Here is a 12,548-nt window from a genome sequence, read left to right on the forward strand (position 1 = left end):
GGTGGTTTCATGGAAGCACAAATAGAAGCTACCCATTATTTCACCTTATTACTTGACTGCAGAAGTCCAGTGCTGAAGAATATTACTGAAAATGTGTCAAGGGAAGCTATTTATCAGTGTACTCAGTGGAGGACAGGAAACAATACATTTTTAGCAGCAAGGAAATAGATTTTGGTTTAATATTAAGAAGCTGCATAGATGTTTGAGTAATGGTACAACGAAGCTGTGGAAGAATAGGAAAAATAACAATCTTGTGAGCTCATTTATACGCCACCTTCCTGCCAAGGCAGTTTATGATTAAAAATATTAAAACAAACAAATGATCTAAAATATAGAAATCCGTCCAGGTCAGGTTCAGGAGCTGATGGCTACGTGTTCCTCCTCCTCCTGCTGTCTTCTATCAGGGCACACAGGTTTTTGTCAACACACTGGAAAGAAGACTTGAGAGACCAATATTGTGGGCAAACAGGTTATATTTATTAAACGTTACAATTTAGAGGAGCTGGAAAACACCATTATTAACCAGTTTAAAAACCTACATGTGCTTTTGCAGGTTGAGACTGGAAGAGCTGGAAATAATATTCCAGTATTCAGTAACTGAATTCAAATTTTGCATTCACGTTGGATCAGTCTTGCCACTTTGGCAAATGTGTGTGTGTTTAAATCACAGCTGTATGCCACTCTTTAACTGCAAGGAAATCACACGATAAAAGGATAATACCTTGGGTTAAGAACTTAATTTGTTCTGGAGGTCTGTTTTTAACTTGAAACTGTTCTTAACCTGAAGTACCACTTTAGCTAATGGGGCCTCACGCTGCCACCGCATGATTTCCATTCCCATCCTGAGGTAAAGTCCTCAACCCAAGGTACTACTTCTGGGTTAGCAGAGTCTGTAACCCGAGGTGTCTGTAATCCGAGGTACCACTGTAGAATGCTAAAGGCAGTGCTTAAAACAATCATAGCACATACCAACACACACAGACACACACGGAGAAAAACAGGCACACCAGAGGTGAACAACCTAGGAAAATAAAATGCTTTAATGTAGGCACCAGGTGCGACTACCTGGGGAGAGAGCTCCACAGGCAGAGTGCCACCACCAAAAAGGCCCTCTTCCTGTTACAACCAGCCTGACCATATTAGGGATGCCAGAGAAGAGAGGGCTTTTGAGGAAGATCTTAGCATATGGGCCAACTGATGTGGAGGAATAAATTGTCTCAATTATCTAGGTTCCAAGGCATGTAGGGCTTAAAAACAAGGGTAGCCAACCTGGTGCCCTCCAGATATTGTAGGCTACAATTCATAGCAGCTCATGACATCAATTACAGGTGCAGTCTGAAGCATCTAGAAGGCACCACATTGACCATTTGGCTTAAAAGGTAAGGGTCAGCACTTTGAATTGTGCTCAGAAACAGCAGAGCTCTCTGACAAAATGTATCCACAATGCCTGTATGCGGAGATGAGACAAGCCTTAAGCTGCCCCCAGTTGCCCTTTCTGTGTGTTTTGCCATGAAAAGTGGTAAATATGAAGTGGTGAATTACACAAACATACCGTACTTTTCCGTGTATAAGACTATGCTTTTTCCTATTAAAATCATGATAAAAAGTGGGGGTCATCAGGTAGTAAGGTATATGGGTAGTGCATAGGGTGGACGTTTGATTGGTTGCTGCCGAGGCTGTCAGTGGCTATTGTGTGTGTTATTGGTTGCTGCGTCATTGGGTGGTGTTGATTGGCTGATGCTCCGGCAGTTGGGCGGGCGATTGGCAGCTTCTGCCGACAATGGGACAGATGGGAGTCAGATTTTGTGATGCATGCGGGTGAGCAAAATTCGTCATCCCCCTCCCCCCGAAAAAAAAGTTCAACAACTCTGTGCTATCTCCCCTCATTTTCTTAAATTTGAGTCCCCCAAAATAGGGGTCGTCTTATAGACGGAAAAGTACAGTACATCTTTCCCAGCTGACACAAGATGTGCATGATCTGTCTTTGGGTATCTGTCACTGAATACGAAATAGGAACATGGGAAGCTGAAGTCAGGCTACCTAGCTCAATATTGTTGGCTAAGACTGGCAGTATAGTTTCATGCATGCATCCTTCTCGGCCATACCTGGAGATGTCCAGGAACTTCTACATGCAGAGCTCCTACATACATGCTGAACTCTTTCCCAATGCAAAGCAATAAGGAACCTGGGGGTGGGGGAGAGAAAGATTTGAAGCCAGGTCTCCTCTGCTTGGTTTTACGACTCTGCCCACTGGACAGTATCAGCTCTCCTGCGGGTTAATACTTTTCCCTAAATGTCATTTGGAAACTGATGCACTCATATGGAAATGAAATGGATACCAGAAAGTCCTGAGTTAGAGGGATTCTGTTATTTGTCACTGTCATAATCTCTGTCAAAAATGCAACTATAAGAGGTGAGAAAAGGCTAAATTGTTTCTACATACATCTGTCATTCTGCCCTCCTCCCTACAACTTTGCAGGGAATGGGGGAGGAAAGGGACAACTCTGTCTCGCCATTGATAATTTAAAAACTACTCTATAGTTATGTGTTATCTTTTGGGAACCCTAAAGTTAATACTTTGAAATCACCCCCAGTCAGCTTCTCTATTTATAATGTTTTCACAATATGGTTTTCAGTATATTTTATAAGGAAAAGCCACTTCTTGTCTTGACTTATAATTGATATCAGTAAATGAGTAAATTGATATACGACATACGAGAGTTCATCTAATTCTGTGTGTGTGTGTGTGTGTCTCCCACTCAAAAGCAAAAATGTGCTTTTGATTCTGCTCTGCATACTAAAAAGTGCCTGACAATGAGCGCTGGTGATAATAGATAATATACCAGGGAGGGGAGAGAACGATGGCTTTTATTGATTTAGTGACAGCTGACAAGATGAATATTTCAAGCGAAACTGTGATCTCAAAGGAAGCCTCAAATGCGGTGACAAAGGTAACATCGCACTGGCCAATTTGCTTCATCAGTTATGTTTCATCACAATCTCCAGAAACAATGCTCCTTTTTGGAAGACATCCTCTCGATCTTTTAAATTGTATGTGGGGATGGGGAGGAGGAGAGAAAATGAAGCAACACACAAAACACAAGCACCAGCAGGAACTCTGTAGGGGCAAAGAATTCACTCTTTTGAATTCATGGGGGATTCAAGATGGAGCAGGAACATTTTCTCAAAGCCTGAAACAGCTCTGAGCTGGAACCCCTGGACTGATATTGTCTTTATCTTTAGATCACCTGGTCATCAGACTGAGAGCTGTGGAGCACAGAGGGGGGAGTGCTTGAAATGAGTGCTATGTTCTGCTAGATTTCCAGAAGTGGCTTCTGCATCATGTGAAATCTTAAAAAGAAAGCAGTAACTAACAGTTAAGGAAACACCAAGGAAATGGAATAAGCTGCTGTGTGGACGCCGCCATGATGACTGCTAGTTATTGTGCAATCCAATCAGAACTGACCTGGAGCCAAATAATACTGTAGACCAAAAGTACATTTTTCAGTCTATGACCCTCATTCCCTTCAGGGCAAGCTTGAGAGGGGAGAAGAGGAGGAGGAGGAGGAGCTATTGTGAGTTAGCTTGTCTGGATGGAGGACAGAGAAGGATATGTGAATGTGAAACAAACTTTCCTGTACAAACGTAAAATTTGTTGCTCTGCCCACTTTTGCCTTGGTCCACCAGCGGAATGTGGATCTACGAATGTTGTGCAAAGTACAACGCTGCATTAATTTTTGTCTAGTCGTACTAGTTTAAAAATAACTCTAATGCCCTAAAAGGAAAAAGAAACAAACCCCTCCCCCTTTTTTGTCAAAACTGGATGGAGATTTGGTGAGCCTGCTCCTCTTATCTGAAAGCCTTAATAAAACATGAATCCCAAAGGTGGCCTATAAATCTGTTTGCTCAGAGCTATCATTGCACTGTTGCCAAAGTTACGTATTTACATAATGAAGTAAAGAAATCAAAACCAGACAATGAACAGAATTTGCCTTGTCGTTTCTCAAACTTGGGTCGCCATTGCTCTCTGAACCTTGTATGTTCAGTCTCAGTGGCCAAGCAAAAGGCAGCAATAATCTATGAGAGTGACGGTCATTGCTTCCATCACATTGAAAAGATCTCCATCCAGTTTGGGCAAAAGTTGTTGTTGTTTTTTTCTGGGTTAATTCACTGCATTCTGGCAGCACGTTGTTTATTTTTCCTGATGTTTCCTTCCCTGATAATTCCCCATATTTAAGTGATCTTTCACACAAGATAAAAACTATTTCCATGTTAATTGTCTCCAGAAAAATAAATAAAAGAATGTAATTGCAACCCTGTTAACTGAGAAAATCATGGGAGTTTTGCATTGTAAATTTACAGGGCAATTTTTGGGGTGGCATCCTGGCATACATTTCTGTTCTGCTATTTAAAAATTACTGTGACATGCCAATATTTCAATCAAAAAGGAAATGTTAGAAATTGGGGGCAGAAGTGCTGACTTTGTAACCAGGAAAATGTATGCAATAAATCCCATATCTGAATGCAGCCAGTGTTGTATGTGGATTTATTTATTTTTCTGAAAACAATTAACTGGGAAATAAGAGATAAATTTCTGCTAGATTCCACTAGATTCCCAGAAGTGTCTTTTATATCATATGAAAGATCGCCTAAAATGCAGAAATTATCAAGGAAGGTAGGAAAAATGTCTGAATGCAGACACCATGTTTTGACACTCATTTTTGTACCTCAGCATTTATTGCAACCCAATGCATCACCCATCATTGCACCTAAAACCATTCCCCCCGGTTAGCATATATATGTGGAGAATGCCCAGTGTGACTCTTCAGCTGCTTGCATCAAGGAGCCACAAAAGCATGGAAAGTGAGGGCAAGGTAAAAAAATGTAACCCACGTCAAGGACCACGTGTCCCTATATGGAACAACCTGGACCCTGCAATCATTATGTGAGGGCCTTCTTTGTGTATCTCTTCCACAAGAGGTCCAGAGGGTGGCAACATGAGAACGGGCCTTCTCTGTGGTGGCTCCCTGCTTGTGTAAAATGCTTTCTCTAGGGAAGCTCACCTGGTGCCTTCTTTGCTTATCATTAGGCACCAGCCATAAATATTCCTCTTCTTCCAGGCCTTTGGCGGATTAAACAATGAATGGACTTTTAAACTGTTGTGCGTGTGTCGTCCCCCCCCCCCCATGGTATTTGTTTTTGTGTTTTTATATTGTAAACTGTCCTGTGATCCTCATACGAAAGTCAGTATAGAACAGGCATGTCCAACTCCCAAGAGACTGCAATCTATTTCCACTATAATAATAGTGGCAGTGAGCTTTTCTTTGGAAGCCAAAGTTATTGAGATTGGGGGGGGGATGATCGACCAGGGGCACTCCGCGATCAACCGGTAGATCGCAATCGACCTGTTGGACAGCCTGGTATAGAAATTTAATAACTGGCTAACTAACTGGCTCAAATTCTGTCAAGTGGGGCAGACTCTGCTCTACTTTACTTACCATCTTCTCACCCTTGCCTATGCAGAATTCCTCGAATTTGTGCCATAGAAAAGGTAGAATACAAGGAGATTCAAAAGTTGAAGTAAGCCAAATATTGTAAAGCATAGTCTTGTCCTCACAACAGGAAGTGTGTGTGTGTGTGTGTGTGTGTGTGTGTGTATCACAAGAACCCACAATATGCCAGGTACACACTGATGATCCAATTATTTATGCAATTGCTTATGGTGTTGAGATATAAGCAGGATGCTTATGGTGTTGAGATATAAGCAGGATTTCTCTGAAGAGCCAAAAACATACACCACAAAGAAAGCTGTATTTTATAGGTACCAAGACAAACTAATCTTCAAACAAGCTAATCATGTTTCAGCTAGACTTTATTAACTGAAACATGAAGGTTTATATTCTTACCATCAGTTTACGATATATCTACCGATGGGCTGATTTTCATCTCTCCTTTATTTGTCTGTGTGTGTGTGTGTGTGTGTGTGTGTGGAAAAAGAAGTGAATGTAATAAATCACGATGTAACATGGCTCACCAGGAGATCACTGTACACACAAAAACAACAACAACACAATAATGATTATTATCAAAGATTCATCTTTCTGACAGATAGGATTTTCATTTGAGAGTAATGCAGAAGAATCTTCTCAAATGATGTATTTTGTTCGTAAAGATATACGCTTTCCTGTGGAATCTTTTTACCATAAATACGCTTGATAGAGTTATGATAGAGTTATGAATTATGTCGTGTCACCTTTAGGGAAAAAAAGCCTGAAGAGATTGCTGAGTTCCGTTAAAAATACCTTTGCATTTTTTTAAAAAAATGTCTCATGCTTTTCCAGTTCTGCTTATTATGTCCTTTAAATTTAATTAGTTTTTGTTTTTTCTTAACAGGTTAGTACATTAATACAGGTTGGCATTATAGGGAAATAAGTCCGGTTGATTTAACTTGGATTCAATTCCATATAATGCATTTAGGATAAGAGTGCAGAATGGGCTTCCAATGCAAGTGTGTGTTGTTGTTTATTGTATTGCAAAGCACACACACACACAAGCAGCTTGCAATGCAAATTATAATTCATGTGAAAGATGGACCCCTATGCATCTGTTCTCAGAATGTCTGGATGTTAGAAAAGTCTTTAGAATAGAGGTGGGAAAACTGGTTCTCCAGATGTTGTTGGAACTCCAACACCTATCAGCCCTAGCCAGGATGACCAATGCTCAAACATGATAGGAATTGTAGTCAAGCAACATTTTGAGTACCACAGTTCCCTAATCCTTGCCTTGGAGATGCACTCATGATGAAGTTCCACTGGAGGTCAAATGCATGGTTATTTGCCCACAATGCAAGTTCACTCCAAAAAACAGAGGTGGGAACACAACAGAAGTCAGCAAGAAGTGTAGACGTCTTGTCTGCCAGCAACATCTTTTTTGAAGGCCAAAGTTTTGAATCAATTCACCATCTAAGTGCTCTGATCCTACACCCACTTTGAATCATAACCTTGTAGAATTGGAAGGGATCCAAAGGTTCATCTTGTCCAATCCCTTGCAATGCAGGAATCACAGCTAAAGTCACATGGAACTCACCTTAGTTTCCAGTAGATACATGTCAGGTAGCACTGTGGTTCTCTAATTTTATTACTCTAATGGCTGGAGGAGCACGGGAGGAAGGGAGCATGAGACTCAAGAAAGAAAGAGTCAGACTTTGGGCCTGTAGGTTCTCCAGGTCACATTTAAATGAAGTCACTTCTGGAATATGCTCTTGTGTCCAGCCAGAGAAGAACTTCGCCTACTGGCTGCTCCATAACTCCTTCCCAGAAGACCAAAAAGAAAGCCAGGTTTAAAATTTATCAGCTGTGTGACAGAAAAATATAGTTTTGTAGACCTGTCAGGAGCAACTATGCTGCATGGAAAGGTGAATAAAAATGTGTTACTCTTTCCCTCCCTGGTCTACTATTATAGGTATAAAGTTTCTGTATTTTTGGCCTTGCAGGTTTTCACACTGATTCATACTTGCCATATGCTAGTCAAGACTGTGTATGAATAGTCATAGAACTAGGAGTAGTTTAACCCCATAGTTACTATAAATAGGGACGGGGGATACATTTGCATTTTAATGTGGATCTACGAGACAATTTGACATTATCCAAACCAATATGGAAACTGTAACACAACTGTCCTTGCTGTACTCAAAATTTTGCAGTGGTTTTAAATGTTGGAGGGGAAGGGGGGGGGTATAATATCTATGCCAGATCCACTTCTTCATCCAAACTAGGATTCCAGAATGCTTTGGTCTAAACCTAGACTAGTCCACCCAGGAAGAAATAACACCTAAAATAAACATCTTAATTTGCTAACCAGAGCCTTAGTCCAGCTTTTTATTCCTAAAAGTCCCAGGCAACTGAACCCAATACATGAGTCATGGGTTTTGACATCAGGACAGCATAAAGCAGAGTAGCCAATGTGGTACCCTGCAGATGCTGTTGAATCCAACTCCCATCAGTCCTAGGCAGCATGGCTAATGGTCAGGGGTGGTGGGAGCTGAAGTCTAACAACATTTGGAGGGCATCAGTTCTTCCCTGCTGGAAAGGCTGCAGAAAGATGAGTGGTGTGTTGTCGACCAGTCATCCCAGGTCTCTGTGAGTCTTCAGTTACACTGCTAGGGCAACAATATTACCATGCCCTGTGTTCATACCTGGAATCTTGCCTACTCCAGAGATTTGGCAGAGTGCAACAGTTTGACTCATTCTAAGATGTATCTATACTGAATTAGGACAAGCCTTGAGAACCGCTGCAGTATTGTCAAGGGCTGCTGATGCATAGGAACACAAGCTGTGTCCAGTGACTATGGAAATCGACGTTGCACCATTGTACCGACAATAAGATCATTAAACCCAATTGTCAGTGCTTGGTAAGCCTCTTCCTAGATGCATTTTAGCCGAGTGCATGATTGCAAGACCTGATAATAAAATCAGCATGATGCAAATTATTCTGTTTTGCCAGTCCGGCAGTTATTCTGCTGAGGTTGGTATTACCCGTGAGCAAGGAGATTAGGCTGGATGGTTCCTTTGAGCCACATATTTCAAAATTAGATTTCTGAGATGCCTTTTCTGTATGTGCAATTTCAGGAAGGAACGAGAGAGTCACTGCAATTATAATTAATACATCCCTTCCATCTTTAAGCCCTAATCCTACAATTTATCACGTGGAGTTAAACACCAGCTTTCACGCAGACTCCCATTGAAACCACAGCATCAGGGAGCTTTCTCCAAGAAGATTGCTCAACTAAATCTCTGTGGGCTTGGCTCCCCATGGCTTGCCATTTTAAAGTGAAGCACAAATGGTCTGGTTCCAAATACACCAGCATCGACAAAGAGATCCCTACTGATTGCAGTTCAGTGCTGGCAAGTCTAAAAGTTACACAAAGGTATTTTACATTACTCACTATTTGGAGACAAAGAATAACACAGAATGTTTTGAGGATACGTTGCAAGCTCAGTCCAAATCTGAAAATGACTTTTTATAATAATAAAAAAAACCTCCACCCTCTCTTCTCCCTTTTCCATCAGCCCTTTGGACCTGGATAAGCAAGACTGGTGGGAGGGATGGGAACGAAAATATTTGTTTAGCATGTGCTCTGTGTGCCTCAAGAATGTAAGTGGCCTACTTGCTGTGACTATTATGTTGCATTAAGATCTGCTGAAAACTCCCCACAGTACATGAAAAAGTAGTCAGACTAGATTTCTAAGGCACCCTGGCAGGTCTTCCTCTGTTGGCCTGAAAGTAAGTGTCTGTAAAAGTCCTGTGGGGGGGGGAGGAAAAAATGGCTAGGTTTTGCTAAATTATACGGTGCCGGAGCTGCCAATCGATTAATCATCTTGGCTAGGATCCAAAGAAGCCTTTGTGTCCACCTAAGGAGCTTCAATTAGGGCAAAAAGAAAAGAGAAAGCGGGGGGCAGCAGCCAATTTTCCTTCCACCTGCAGTCCTTTATGGAACATTGTATGCTGCTTTGGAAGGTACCCTTGGACTTTAGAAGGAATGTGGTCTAGAAAAGGTCCAATGCACACTCAGAATATAATGCAAACCATTTGTCTTCTGTTTATTTCCCCTGTGGGTCGAAGCTGAATTCCAATATATCTTGTGGTACTTGTTAGCATCTGTCTGTCTCAGGAGACAATGGAGTGCACCTTTGGAAGTGAAGTCAAACAGTTGAAGCACCAAAGGGACACACACACACACACACACCCGGGACACATGCATGGGCAGTAGGTATGGAGGTCCTGGGCCGGGAGATGACAAGACTCCCTTCTCAGCCTCGCTGATGTTGTCCAAAGGAAAGCAGAGCAATATGTTTGGCACCAGCTTGGCTGCAGGAGTTGCCAGAAGGAGGCGTACAAGGCACCATCCAACCATCTTAGGGACTCCCAGTCAGGGGGTTGCAGGACCATGAATAGCTTCAAGTGACAAACTTGCTCTAAGAAAGGCTGAGAACAGGTGGAACTTTTTATGCCTGTTCTTCCCCCCAAGACTCTACCCCACCTGTGGAGAACTTCATATTCTTAAAGGGCCAACCCTCTGGCCTGAAGACAGCTACTCCTCTCTTCCATAGCCTCCTGCCTGGTGTGCTCCCTATACCACTGGACCAATGTGGGGGGTATTTGTCTCAGGTGAAGGTGCCCATGAGAGCCTTGGTAGTATGGGAGACTCTTTTGAGGACTCCTTGTCCACATCCTTAGCTGTACACTGCAGCCCCTGACTCTGAATCTTAATTGCTGTTGTCATGACACCCACCCTAGCTGTTCATATTTGATATTAATAGAAATAATCTTAGTAGGGACTGGAGACCTTCAGATGATTCCTTTGCACATAATAGTAAGTGCATTCACTAGCTACTCTGCTGGAAGTGGATATAAAAGCAGGTCCTATGTTCATGAGGGACTTCAGTCTCACCGTTCAACACATGGAGAAGGGACCATAGATCAGTGGTAGAGCACCTGCAGAAGATCTCACATTCAATCTCCTTTTTAAAAGGCGACAGTAGCAGGAAAGTGGAAAGACTTCTTTGTGAGGCTATTGAAAGCTGCTGCCAGTCAGAATAGATCTGGGGTAGGAAATGTCAGGCATGGGGATGAAATGAGCCCCTTCAGACCTATCTATCAACCCTAAGGGCTCTCTCAGGCAACATCTCTCACCAGCCTAGTACTGCACCCTGTTGAGTGCTGCTTCCTGCCTTGAGCATGTTGATTGAACTGTGAAGATACCTCTTGCTTGGCTGTGTGCATAGAAACCTCTGATGTTTAAGTCCAGTTGAATTTGACTATGGGGTGCGGCACTCATCTCGCTTCAGGCCGAGGGAACCGGCATTCATCCACAGACAGCTTTCCGGGTCATGTGGCCAGCATGACTAAATTGCTTCTGGTGCAACATAACACCGTGATGGAAGCCAGAGCGCACGGAAACACAGTTTACCTTCCTGCCGTAGCGGTACAGTGGTACCTGTCCCCCTTACAAATGCTTCAGGTTACACACTCCGCTAACTCAGAAGTAGATGCCCCTTGTTGCGAACTTTGCCCCGGGATATGAGCGGAAGTCACGCTCTGGTGGCAGGAGGCACCATTAGTGAAAGTGCGTCTCATGTTACGAGCGGTTTCCGGTTATGAATGGACCTCCGGAATGGACTACTGTATCTATTTATCTACTTGCACTGCTGTGCTTTTGAACTGCTAGGTTGGCAGGAGCTGGGACAGAGCAATGGGAGCTCAACCCGTCACGTGGATTTGAACCGCTGACCTTCTGACTGGAAAGCCCAAGAGGCTCAGTGGTTTAGACCACAGTGCCACCTGCTCACCCTATTTGTAATGTACCCTACAAAGGAAAGAGTGCTATTGATCGCTCCAGCCACTTTTGCATTGGGAAGACTACTTGCATGGGGATGCAGCCCTCTGGATGAAAAAGTATCCCCACCCTGGTGTAGACAAGGCTAGACTAGGTAGACAAATATTTTGACATGGCATAAGGCAGGTTCCGAGTACTCAGTCATTTGCTTCCACTTCACACTGCCTCCTAGTGTGGAGTGGGCACTTATTTAACCTTGAAACTTTGTTCCTAAAGCTATTTTTAGGACCACAAATAGTAGAAAAATATTTCTATGATTCCCTCTGTAGATGGCCTATATTTAGTTTTGTTTCCTTTCAAGGCAACTTAAATAAGTGAGATTGTTTTGAATGAACCACACCGCTCTGTAGAGACAGGGGAGGCTTGTTCATGTTTGATTTATTTTCTCAAGATTTACAGGCATGGAATGTGTGAGGGGAAAAGAGGAAGAAGGCAAGAATTTAATAATAATAAACAAGGCACCACATTTTCACACTTCCTTACTTTTCCATTTGGGGTCAGAAATAAAATTTCCATATGAAAGAGGCAGTACTTGATTGTCTACACATGTCAGTTTTAACACGAGTGTGATTCTGAAGAATGAAGTCTGCTTGGTACTAAACAAAATCTGGCCATGTAGAATTATAGGTCTTGTTCAGTAACAACAAAATTTGCATAAAACCTCTCTTGGTATTTGCTAAACATTTGTCAGTTATTCTAAATACTAGACCTATTCACTCATAGTTTTTATTCCACAGATGGTGCAGATATAGGGATGGATGAATCTGCAAATTTCCATTTATCGCCATGGGATGGTTCTTTTTTTGGCAGTATTTACCTGAAATTACAGTTCAGTTTGCCACATTTCCACATCAGTTGCTGAATCCTTATGAAAATTTATCAGTATTTAATGAAGCATTTTTCCTAATGTACATTATTTTTCAAGTTATTTTTTGCTACTAGAAGGCATGTTTGTGTATCAATTTAGCTTGCACCTCCAATTTGACACAAACTTCCCTCAAATATACATGCTTTAGTACACTTTGTTTCAGTTTAAGAACTGTATCACAAAATTTAGACTAGTGCAAATTTCAAAGGATAGTGGTGTTTTGGTTCACATATGATTTCAGGAAGTGCAAACTGGATTTGCATTAAAAGGAAAACAAAATTCCAA

This window comes from Podarcis gaigeae, assembly GCF_964106915.1.
Source record: "Podarcis gaigeae genome assembly, chromosome: 1".
In the NCBI taxonomy this organism is placed as follows: Eukaryota; Metazoa; Chordata; class Lepidosauria; order Squamata; family Lacertidae; genus Podarcis; species Podarcis gaigeae.